The 13312-nt window shown below is 40.0% G+C and overlaps 1 protein-coding gene across 2 annotated transcripts in view; it reads left to right on the forward strand.

Annotated features, from left to right (window-relative positions):
- The window catches only part of CPNE4 (copine 4), a 636937-nt gene that overhangs the window by 509832 nt on the left and 113793 nt on the right, over window positions 1-13312 (forward strand). The gene's annotated exons all lie outside the window — the stretch shown is intronic.

The following is a 13312-nucleotide window of genomic DNA, read 5'->3' on the forward strand; positions in this document are numbered from 1 at the left end:
GAGAGAGTAAAGCTGTAGAAGCCATCTCCTTTCCCCACACCCAGGAGCTGTAGCAACAAAGGAACACAGATCCTACCACAACCTCAGCATGGCAGGGAGGGAGCAGAAGTAGAGGCCCTGATACTCCCCTCTCCTGATGGTGCTTCCTATTATAGGAAGGGAGTCAGCCTTTCACTACCTTTCTGCTGGATTTCCATTCATGCTATTCACACTGTCCTGAATACATATATTGTAGCACTGATGCATCGTGTCCAAAACTCTTAACTTAACAGTGGATTCTGTATGTAGAAGTTACTCATGAGAATGGGTCTGTGTGAGAACCATCTGTCAGGGCCAAAAAATATATTGAGGTGGGGAGTTCAAACAGTTGAATAATTGAGTATCAGTGGAGCTTCGAGCTCTTGGAAGCAGTTTGATATGACCTCCCTTTCATTCTATTCTGATGTGCTGATAAAGTAGAACACTGTGCCCCAAACTGCTGCTTACCGCAGATCAGCTTTTCACCTGTCAACAGCGATCCTAGCAGCTGCTGTTTCTGCATTTCCATGTTCCAAACCTTGCAAATCCATCACTAATCAACACCAAGAAAATAGAGCAAAGTAGGAAAATTCTTTCACTTTCATCAAGAGGCTCTTTAGGTCTTCTTCACTTACTGCCATAAGGGCAGTGTCATCTGCATGTTTGAGATTATTGATATTTCCCCACATCAATCTTGATTCCAGCTTGTGCATCATCCAGCCCAGCACTTCACATGATATACTCTGTATATAAGTTAAATAACCAGGGTGACAATATACAGCCTTGACGTACTCCTTTCTCAATTTGCTTTTTTTAGTTAATTTATTTTAATTGGAGGCTAATTACTTTACAGTATTATAGTAGTTTTTACCATACATTGACATGAATCAGCCATGGGTATACATGTGTTCCCCATCCTGAACCCCCCCCCTCCCATCTCCCTCCCCATCCCATCCCTCAGGGTCATCCCAGTGCACCAGGCCTGAGCACCCTGTCTCATGCATCAAACCTTGACTGGCAATCTGTTTCACATATGATAATATACATGTTTCAGAGCTATTCTCTCAAATCATTTCACCCTCGCCTTCTCCCACAGAGTCCAAAAGTCTGTTCTTTACATCTGTGTCTCTTTTGCTGTCTCATATACAGGGTCATTATTACCATCTTTCTAAATTCCATGTATATGTGTTAGTATACTATATTGGTGTTTTTCTTTCTGACTTACCTCACTCTGTATAATAGGCTCCAGTTTCATCCACCTCATTAGAACTAATTCAAATGCATTCTTTTTAATGCCTAAGTAATATCCCATTGTGTATATGTACCACAGCTTTCTTACCCATTCATCTGCCAATGGACATGTAAGTTACTTCCATGCCCTGGCTATTGTAAACAGTGCTGCGATGAACTTTGGGATACACATATCTCTTTCAGTCCTGGTTTCCTTGGTGTGTATGCCCAGGAGTGGGATTGCTGGGTCATATGGCAGTCCTTTCCCAATTTGGAAGCAGTCTGTTGTTCCATGTCCACTTCAAACTGTTGCTTCTTGACCTGCATACAGATTTCTCAGGAGGCAGATAAAGTGGTCTGGTATTCTACCTTAAAGCTGGCTTAAAACTCAACATTCAAAAAATGAAGATCATGGCATCCAGTCCCATCCCTTCATGGCAAATAGATGGGGAAACAATGAAAACAGTGACAGACTTTACTTTATTGGGCTCCAAAATCACTGCAGATGGGGACTGCAGCCATGACTTTAAAAGACATTTGATTCTTGGAAGAAAAGTTGTGACCAACCTAGACAGCATATTAAAAAGCAGAGACATTGCTTTGCTAACAAAGGTCCATCTAGTCAAAGCTATGGTTTTTCGAGTAGTCATGTATGGATGTGAGAGTTGGACTGTGAGGAAAGCTGAGTGCCAAAGAATTGATGCTTTTGAACTGTGATGTTGGAGAAGACTCTTAAGAGTCCCTTGGACTGCAAGGAGCTCAAACCAGTCAATCCTAAAGGAAATTAGTCCTGAATATTCATTGGAAAGACTGATGCTGAAGCTGAAACTCCAATACTTTGGCCACCTGATGTGAAGAACTGACTCCTTGGAAAAGACCCTGATGCTGGGAAAGATTGAAGGCAGGAGGAGAAGGGGATGACAGAGGGTGAGATGGTTGGATGGAATCACTGACTCAATGGACATGAGTTTGAGCAAGCTCTGGGGGTTGGTGATGGACAGGGAAGCCTGGCATGCTGCAATCCATGGGGTCGCAAAGAGTCAGACATGACTGAGCGACTGAAAAAAACTGAGGAAAATTCTTCATTTCCACATTTGCCCAGCTGGTTACATTGTGTCCTAGTGAGGAAGGACTTTTGCAGAACATAGTGGCAGGCAAACCACCAGCACTTTGTTCAGGCCCTGCCGCCTACTTCCAGGTGATGGGCCTCCGTGGGCATGTCCCAAAGCTTAGCAGCAACTTACCTAAGCTAAGCCTTACTCTCTTCCTCAGTCAAATGGAGATAATAGTCCTTTCCCTTATTCCAGATGATTCATTCATTCATTCAGCAAATCTTGGATCCCCTAGACAGTCTTAACAATTCACATTTTAAAAAAAAATGTCATCAAGGAGCAAAACCAGGCTTTCCCTGGTGGCTCAGTGCCAAAGAATCTGTCTGCCAGTGTGGGAAGTACATATTTGATCCCTGGTCTAGGAAGATCCCATATGCCATGGAGCAACTAAACCCATGCACCACAACTATTGAGCCTGTGCTCTGGAGCCTGGGAGCTGCAACTACTGAATGAGCCCACATGCAGAAACTACTGAAGCCTGCACTACTGGAAACTACTATAGCCCTTGGTCTGCAACAAGAGAAGGCACCACAATGAGAAGCCCAGCCACTGCAATAGAGAGTAGCCCCTGCTCGCTGCAACTAGAGAAAGGCCTGCACAATCTCAAAGATCCAGTGTTGCCAAAAATAAACAGACAAATATATAATTTTGAAAAAAGGAGCAAAACCAGAATTTTCAAAACCATCTCAATTTTAAGTATTCAAACCATTTAGTCCTTGACAGTGATAATCATTTGCTGAATAGCTTTAAATCCCAGCTTCTTAATACATTAAATATGTGATCATTTATTTAATTATATATGTCTCCATTCAAGACCTATAAAGAAGATTTGATATATACATATATATATACACACAGTAGAATATTACTTATAAATATAATCATAAGAAAGAATGAACTAATACTATTTGCAGCAACATGGATGGACCTAGAGATTGTCATAATAAGTGAAGTAAATCAGATAGAGAAAGAAATATTACTTATAATAGAATCTAAAAAAAATACAAATGAACTTATATACAAAACAGAATTAGAGCCACAGACATAGAAAAGAAACTTAAGGTTATCAAAGGGGAAATGGGGGGTGCAGGGATAAATTAGGAGTTTGGCATAACATAAACACACTGCTATATATAAAATAGATAATCAGCAAGGACCTGTATAGCACAAGGGAATATACTCAATATTTTGTAATAACCTATAAGGGAAAATAACCTGAAAGAGTATATATATATAGATAGATAGATAGAGAGAGAGAGAGAGAGAGAGAGACATGCATATACATATATATGTATATAGAGAGCTTCCCTGGTGGCTCAGCTATAAAGAATTGGCCTGCAGTGCAGAAGATGCAAGAAACATGGGTTCAGTCCCTGGGTTGCCTTTTCCTTACCCACTCCCGTATTCCTGCCTGGAGAATCGCATGGACAGAGGAGCCTAGTAGGCTACAGTCCATGAGGTCAAGAAGAGTCGGACAGGACTGGACAGCTAATACACACACACACACACACGCACACGCACACACACACACACACACACAAATCACTTTGCTGTAGACCTGAAACTAACACAACATTGGAAATCAAAAAAAAAAAAAAAAAGACCTACTCTCTGTGAAGCACCATGCCAGTTTCTGGAGATACAGAGTTCAGTGTCTCCACCATAAGGAAATTCAAAGTGTGATGAGGAAACTTGATCACAGTATATAAGCAGACAGATATATCTTTAAAGTGCACGAATACTAGAAAAAGAAAAAGCTATAGGACACCCATCCTGGGCTATAAGACATGGAAACTATACTCAGATTCACATTTCTGATAGTTAATCTGACTCCCTGAACTTGAACAAGAAAAAAAAAACAATTGTGTTTCTGTGGTCCAGGCAAGAGACAGTTGTCCTGCAGTGCAGTGATGTTGACTGTAAGAGAGCAAAGTAGTCTTTTGGAGGCTAGATAGTACGTTTTACAGTAAACTATGAGAGCCTTGATATCACATGGGGAAGAGAAAGGGAAGGGGGATTAGTATTCCTCTCTGATTTCTTGCTTGAGTAATCTTATTAATTCCCCTCATCAGCCCTACAGGGTAGATATTCTTATTAACATTTTACTCAGAGCTTCAAGATAAGTAGCTAGCAAGGTCCGGGCCATGATTCATACCCACAGCCTGATTCCAAAGCCCATGCTTTTGTACTACAAACCCATCCCCCTCCAGAATCTTCATATCAGTCTTTCTATGAAACCCTCTTTTTAGATTCAAAAGTCTGCTCCCTGGATCATTAGATGTGACAAGGGAAAAGAAAGGGTACAGCAGGATTGGAGAGGACAGAGGGAAGGAGAAGTGTGGGGCTGCTAACCAGTCTTATCTCCCTTCCATCATCTGCATCCCTTCCCTACCTCTCTTCTCTACCAGCAGGTGCATGATTCTTGGGGCTCAGGGCCCTCCTGATAACCTGGTCCTCTCTATAGGAATCAATGCAGTCAGTCTCTGCAGTGGCCCCTGACAGTCTATTTGATGGGGTTTCTCACAGCATTACCAGGTTTGGGGATATTTAATGTGCTCCAAAGGGAATGGTTTAAGAGATGAGAATCAAGAAACTCTAGTTTGCTGTTTGCTTACCAGCATTCTTAGGCTCCATCCTCACTCCAGTTGTCATGTGCAAGGTAGAATTTTCTTTCTGGCCAAAGCAGTATCTTGACAAGTGGGTGGGAGCTATTTCAGCCTTCAGAGTTTCCTCTGGATCTACACAGCAGTTTTAAATTTTCTGGGGGCAGAGTGGAAAGGCTTTCTTTCTCCATCTTTTCCATGATGCTCTGCTCCCAAAGACTGGGGTCTAGTGGTTCAGATGACAGGATGGTGTCATCTGTGGACTAAAGTGCTGCATTATCAATGATTTCCAAGGTAGCAAAGATGTTCCCTAGCAGTAGCAGAGCCCACTGGCTGCTCAACCCTTTCTCTCATCCTGATGTGTCTCATTTCTCTTCTTCAACTTGTCTGTTTACTACTGCTCCAAATTGCCAAAGAAAATATCAAATAATGCTAACAGCCCAGATTTGAGATGGGTTTCTAATACTGGACACACTGTAGGTGTCCTCAGCAGGACTCACTCTCTGAATTTAGCCTGTGGCATTTGTTGAGCCTTTGGAGACCTGGGAGATGTTTTGTGAGATTTCCTGAGGACAGAATTCTAACTTGTGAACTCTTCTGCTGTCAATAAGTAGGAGAGGAATTTTCCTTGTTTCACAGAATAGGTGGTTTCAAGGAAAGTTATCAATACAATTATCTAAAATATTTAGATAATTTCATTCCATTTTATAATAAGAAATACATTGCTGTGAATGGGGGGAAAATACTTTGGCCTAACTCTTAATTCTTGGGGCACTGTATGTTTTAAGAGAAATGTAACCAGAACTCTGGTGCATTTTAGCCTGATATGCACCAAAAGGTTTTCTTTTCTTATCCTTCTATTTCTTTGTAGTTTGTTACCCTTTTTGCAGCAGAGTTTGTGTTCTTAGTCACAAAGAGTGAAATTCTGACTTCTTTCTGTGCACAGTAACCTCCTATGTTAGAAATTGGATATTCTGCAGCTGTTGAAAAGAGGTCTTTTATGGGCAGCTTCCTGAGTCCTCTCCAAGGTCAAGGTCTGATTTCCACTCACAGTTCTGAAACTCTCCTCACTGACTATGGATTAATAGCTTTCCTGTACTTAAATTGCATCGTCTACAAAAGAAAGATGATAATGTCTGCCCCCCACCCCATCCCCCCCTTTTTTTTTCAGTCAATGAGACAGTCTGAAAGCACTTGGATTGCTCTATGGGACCTATTTTAGCAATGCTTTATTAGCAGCCGGGATGCTGAGACTTCAAATAATGAAAACCCAGCTCTTAGCTCACTTTATCCAAACTCTATACTTGAAACTTTGTACTTATTTAACTTATAACCAGGTGAGATACTTCTCTCAACTTTCATCATTGGCATAAAGTAGTACCTGCTTTATAGAGATGTTCTCAGATTAAAGGAAGAAATGCAGACAACTCAAGCAGCATATAATGCTCAGGAAACATAGGCTACATTACCTGTGTTATATGTTATTATCGATCATTCATTAAGAAGTTTTTTGGCCAGGGGCCAAATAAAATCAAATGTACATATGTTCTCTGAGGTACAAGCCACTGCCAAAAACAGTGTCAAAATTTCCAAGAAAAAATATGACTAAACCTGAAAGATGTGGTGATACTATCTGTAACTGGTAACCAAGAAATCATCTGCATAGATAACTCCAGCTCTTAGTGGTGAAGGCCTCATCTCATCTCAAGGTATATGCAGTGTTAATTTGAACATTACAGATGGACAGTGCATGTCAGTCAGTCAGTTCAGTTGCTCAGTCGTGTCTGACCCTTTGCAACCCTCTGGACCACAGCAGGCCAGGCCTCCCTGTCCGTCACCAACTCCCAGAGTTTATCCAAACTCATGTCTATTGAGTCAGTGATGCCATCCAACCATTTCATCCTCAGTCATCCCCTTCTCTTCCTGTCTTTAATCTTTCCCAGCATCAGGGTCTTTTCAAATGAGTCAGCTCTTCACAAAAGTTGGCCAAAGTATTGGAGTTTCAGCTTCAACATCAGTCTTTCCAATGAACACGCAAGACTGATCTCCTTTAGGATGAACTGGTTGGATCTCCTTGCAGTCCAAGGGACTCTCAAGAGTCTTCTCCAACACCACAGTTCAAAAGCATCAAATCTTCGGTGCTCAGCTTTCTTTGTAGTCCAACTCTCACATCCATACATGACCACTGGAAAAGCCATAGCCTTGACGAGATGGACCTTTGTTGGCAAAGTGATGTCTCTGCTATTTAATATGCTGTCTAGGTTGGTCATAGCTTTCCTTCCAAGGAGTAAGGGTCTTTTAATTTCATGGCTGCAATCACCATCTGCAGTGATTTTGGAGCCCAGAAAAATAAAGTCAGCCACTGTTTCCACAGTTTCTCCATCTATTTCCCATGAAGTGATGGGACCAGATACCATGATCTTCGTTTTCTGAACATTGAGCTTTAAGCCAACTTTTTCACTCTCCTCTTTCACTTTCATCAAGAGGCTCTTTAGTTCTTCCTCACTTTGTGCCATAAGCATGGTGTCATCTGCACATCTGAGGTTATTCATATTTCTCCGGGAATCTTTATTCCAGCTGTGCTTCACCTGGCCCAGCGTTTCTCATGATGTACTCTGCATATAAATTAAATAAGCAGGGTGACAATATACAGCCTTGACATACTCCTTTCCCTATTTGGAGCCAGTCTGTTGTTCCATTTCCAGTTCTAACTGTCACTTTCTGACCTGCATACAGATTTCTCAAGAGGCAGGTCAGGTGGTCTGGTATTCCCATCTCTTTCAGAATTTTCCACAGTTGATTGTGATCCACACAGTCAAAAGCTTTGGCATAGTCAATAAAGCAGAAATAGATGTTTTTCTGAAACTCTCTTGCTTTTTCAATGATCGAACAGATGTTGGCAATTTGATCTCTGGTTCCTCTGCCTTTTCTAAATGCAGCTTGAACATCTGGAAGTTCTTGGGCCACATACTGTTGAAGCCTGGCTTGGAGAATTTTAAGCATTACTTTACTAGTGTGTGAGATGAGTGCAATTGTGCAGTAGTTTGAGCATTCTTTGGCATTGCCTTTCTTTGGGATTGGAATGAAAACTGACATTTTCCAGTCCTGTGGCCACTGCAGTTTTCCAAATTTGCTGGCATATTGAGTGCAGCACTTTCACAGCATCATCTTTCAGAATTTGAAACACCTCAACTGGAATTCCATCACCTCCACTAGCTTTGTTTGTAGTGATGCTTCCTAAGGCCCACTTGACTTCATATTCCAGGATGTCTTGACTTCACATTCCAGGATGGTTTGCCTTGGAAACTAACAGAGATCATTCTGTCGTTTTTGAGATTGTATCCAAATACTGCATTTCAGACTCTTTTGTTTACTTTTGTTTAGCTACTCCATTTCTTCTAAGGGATTCTTGCCCACAGTAATAGATATAATGATTATCTGAGTTAAATTCACCCATTCCAGTCCATTTTAGTTTGCTGATTCCTAAAATGTTGACATTCACTCTTGCCATCTCCTGTTTGACTACTTACAATTTCCCTTGATTCATGGACCTAACATTTCAGGTGCCTATGCAATATTGCATGGATAGCAACACAGAAATGTGATTTTAGTCATCAGTGTCCTTTTAGCTGAAGGACTTCCCAAGGTGATTTCAGCCTTCCAACTTTTTCCTGTTTTCTCTTCTAGGCAATGATGGTTTGGTACCTCAAGAGTCTCTCTTGGCAATAGATTCCCAGGCCTGGTTCATCAGAGGCAAATCATTAGTTCAGTATCACTCTCTGTCTCTTCCCTTATTATCTAAAAACTGTTTTTTATTGAGCTGTGGTTGGATTATATAAAGCTGTTTGCAGTTTCTTTGTTCTGTCCATTACTAGAAACCCTTTTAAACTTTAAATTGTTCCCAACTATTCTTGACCTTTCTTCATTTTGCCTGTCTCCCATTCATGCTACTTTTATCTAGAGTTCATATCATCCTTAGACCTTAAACTTCCTAAGGCCCAGGGGATTGTATGACTTACTTAAAGTCACAGATTCAATCCACAGGCTGAGTCAAAAAGCAAGAACTCCTAACTCATCATTCTAGAATCATTTTACTTTGTATATGGATGATCTTTCCTTCCATAAAGATGAATGTAACTCAGAACTACAAACTGGACATGGGAAATGGCCTAAGCTAAAATTAATGATTAACAAGCAATAGCAAGAAGCTAGTATTTCTCAAGTGTGATCCTCTAACCAGTAGCATCAGCACCACTGAGTAACTTGTTAGAAATTCAGAATCTCAGGCTCCACCAAAGACTTATGGAAGCAGAAGCCACCAGGGACGTCCTCTTCATTGGTAATATAAATATTTAAGGCTTTAAATTTTCATTGAAGGATCACTTTAACCACATGATACAAATTCTGACATTTAGTATCTTCATTGTTATCTAGTTTCAAGTTATTTTCAGTTATCATTATTACTTCTTTTTTCATGAATTAATTTGATTAATAAAATTTATTTAAAAATTAGAATATGAAGATGTAGTTGTGTTTTAAAATCAAGTTTTAGCTTAGCAGTAATGAGCAAGACATAAGCATCAGACAGAGGCTTCTGGTTCAAGATGGCAGAGTAGAAGGATGTGCGCTCATCTCCTCCTGTGAGAGCACCAACGTTGCAATTAGCTGTTGAACAGCTATCAGCAGGAGGATGCTGCAACCCACCAGAAAAATTTACCCTGCATTCAAAGAAAATAAAGAAGGCACAGCAAGAGGGTAGGAGGGGCACAATCATGATAAGATCAAATTCCATACCCACAGGGTGGGTGACCCACAAACTGCAGAGCAATAATACTAAAAAAATTCTCCCACTGTTGTAAAGGTTCTGAACTGCATGTCAGGCTTCCCAGCCTGTGGATTTGACAAAGGGACTGGTAATCCCAGTACAGGGTATCTGATCTGGAAGACCAGCAGGGTTTGATTATAGGACTTCATAGGACCAGGGGAAACAAAGACACCAGTCTCGGAGGGCGCAAACAAAATCTTGACAAGACCCAGAAGGAAGGAGCAGTGAGTCCACAGGAAAATGATCCAAAACTATCTGTTAGTGTTGGAGGGTCTCCTGTGGAGGTGTGGGTCAGCAGGGTCTCACCACAGGGATGGGGACACTGGCAGCAGCAGTCCTGGAAGGTCTCACTTGGCATAAGCCCTTGTGGAAGATACTATTAATCCTGTCGTAGAGCCTGTAGATCTTAGGGTTGGGTCACCTCAGGCCAAACAACTAACAGGGAGGAAGCACAACCCCACCCATCAATGGATAATTGAATTAAAATTTCACTGAGAAAGGCCTTGCCCACCAGAGCAAGACCCAGTTTTGTTTTGTTTTGTTTTGTTTTCCCCACTGCCAGTCCATCCCATCAAGAAGCTTACACAAGTTTTTTAGCCTCCTCCAACAGAAGTCAGACAGAAGAAGCAGGAAGAACCACAATCCCATAGCTAGAACAAAGCCACATTACATAACATTAATCAGGATGAAAAAGCAGAAAGTTCTATCCCAGATGAAGGGACCATCTCTCCCCTTTACAAAAGTGGGAGAACTTTTTTAGTATTATTGTTCTGCAGTTTGTGGGTCACCTACCCAGCGGGTATGGGATTTGATTTTATCTTGATTGTGCCCCTCCTACCATCTTGCTGTGGCTTCTTTTTCTTTAAAATGCTCCCAGAAAAACAACTAAATGAAGTGGAGGTAGGCAACTTTTCAGAAAAAAAATTGAGAATAATGATAGTGAAGATGATTCATGATCTCAGGAAAACAATGGAGAATATGCAATAAATGTTTACTAAAGGCATACAAGAACTAGAGAACAAACACAGATGAATAATATACTGCTGCTAAGTCACTTCAGTCATGTCCGACTCTGTGCGACCCCATAGACGGCAGCCCACCAGGCTCCCCCGTCTCTGGGATTCTCCAGGCAAGAACACTGGAGTAGGTTGCCATTTCCTTCTCCAATGCATGAAAGTGAGAAGTGAAAGGGAAGTCACTCAGTTGTATCTGACTCTTAGCGACCCCATGGACTGCAGCCTACCAGGCTCCTTCATTCTTAGGATTTTCCAGGCAAGAGTACTGCAGTGGGGTGCCATTGCCTTCTCCAGAATAATATACTGGAAGAAATTAATAGCAGAATAACTGAGGCAGAAGAATGGATGAATGACCTGGAGAACAGAATAGTGAAAATCACTACCACAGAACAGAAAATAGAAAAAAGAATGAAAAGAAATAAAGGCAGCCTAAGAGACCTCTGAGACAACATTAAATGAGCCAACATTTACATTATGGGGTCCTGGAGGGAGAAGAAAGAGAGAAAGGATCTGAGAAAATATTTGAAGAAATAATAGCTGAAAACTTCCAGAGTATGGGAAAGGAAATAGTCACCTAAGTCCAGGAAGCACAGAGAGTCACAGGCAGAATAAACCCAAGGAGGAACACACTAAGACACATAGTAATCAAACTGACAAAAATTAAAAACAGAAATAAAATATTAAAAGCAACAAGGAAAAAATGACAACATACAAGGGAACTCCTATCAGGGTATCAGTTGATTTCTCAATAGAAACTCTACAAACCAGAAAGGAATGGCATGATACTTTTAAAGTGATGAAAGGCAAGAACCTACAACCAAGAATATTATACCCAGTAAGATTCTCCTTCAGATCTGATGGAGAGATCAAAAGCATTCCAGACAAGCAAAATTTAAGAGAATTCAGCACCACCAAACCATCTTTACAACAAATGCTAAAGGAATTTCTCTAGGCAGGGAACACAAAATAAGGAAAAGCCCTACAGAAAATAAACCCCAAACAATTAAGAAAATGGAAATAGGATCATACATATCAATAATTACCTTAAATGTAAATGGATTAAATCCACCAGCCAAAAGACATAGACTGGCTGGGTAGATGAAAACATGTGCATGTATGCACTTCCACTTACCACATCACTCTGCTTGACTCCCCCCCAAGCTGTATGTAATTATTTTCTATTGTTAAATTAATCATGTTCTCATTATGGCTTACAACTGTAATTATCTTTTATTTTTTGTCTGGCTATTGATTGTGACAACTGATAAACATCTTTTACTGTTGTGATTACGTAACTATTACTAATACTGTTATATCATAATTGGTCAAGAGAAAAATAATAGAATCCTATATCACCAAAGTGAAAATGAAAGTGAAGTCACTCAGTCGTGTCTGACTCTTAGCGACCCCATGGACTGCAGCCTACCAGGCTCCTCCGTCCATGGGATTTTCCAGGCAAGAGTACTGGAATGGGTTGCCATTGCAAACTACCATTTAATAGAAAAACCTGTAATCACTTTTTAAGATCCAGGTACATATCAGAAGTATCTTGGAATTTTTTGAAAAATACAAATGCCCAGATATTGTTTTTTTCCTCCAAAGCTCCAGATATGTTTCTAATGAGCAGTCATATTTTAAAACAACTGGTTTATATGATGATCTTTTACTTTTATCTGGTTTATTTCACGTTTTCTATTACATATTCACTGCTTTCATTTCATTTAGTTTATGTTTTCCAATTTCTCCATATCTTCTTGTTATTCTTTTTTTTAAATTTTTTTAAACTTTTTTTAAATTTTTTTAATTTTAAAATCTTTAATTCTTACAGGCATTCCCAAACATGAACCCCCCCTCCCACCTCCCTCCCCATAACATCTCTGTGGGTCACTTTCTCAAACCTTTATCAAGCATAGTAGAAAAGCGTGTGTGTGTGTGTGTGTGTGTGTGTGTGTGTGTGTGTGTGTATAAATTATCTTAGAAAACTTCTGAATTTTTGCCTGACTAAAAAATTTCTGACATTTTGACTCCACTTTCTTGACTTAGTATTAATTGAATGCTAGATTTCTAATTTAAAAAATAGATATACAACAAGCAGCAAAGATTTACTGTATAACACAGGGAACTATAGTAAATATTTTGTAATAACCTGTAATGGTAAATAATCTGAAAAATAATATATGTGTATATGTATAACTGAATGTGCATCTGAAACATTAAGTCAACTATACTTCAATAAAATATAAATATATATTATGAAAAAGTTAAGAAAAGGCAAAAAGCAAAAGTAAATATTTTAAAGTCACATGAAAAGACATAAGTATAATACAGATAAGTAATAAGGCAGGAAAAAATCTGTCTTATACTGATTCTTTGACTTTTTGAGCCAGAGGTCAATTTTCATAAATATTTCATGTGTACTTGAGAAGAGTATGACTCCTCAACATGGAAGGTATTCCTGTGGTAGAGTGGGAATGATTGTGGGGAGGTGATAGAATTAGAAAGGGGCAA

This window comes from Ovis aries, chromosome 1 (assembly GCF_016772045.2).
Source record: "Ovis aries strain OAR_USU_Benz2616 breed Rambouillet chromosome 1, ARS-UI_Ramb_v3.0, whole genome shotgun sequence".
NCBI classification, from domain to species: Eukaryota; Metazoa; Chordata; class Mammalia; order Artiodactyla; family Bovidae; genus Ovis; species Ovis aries.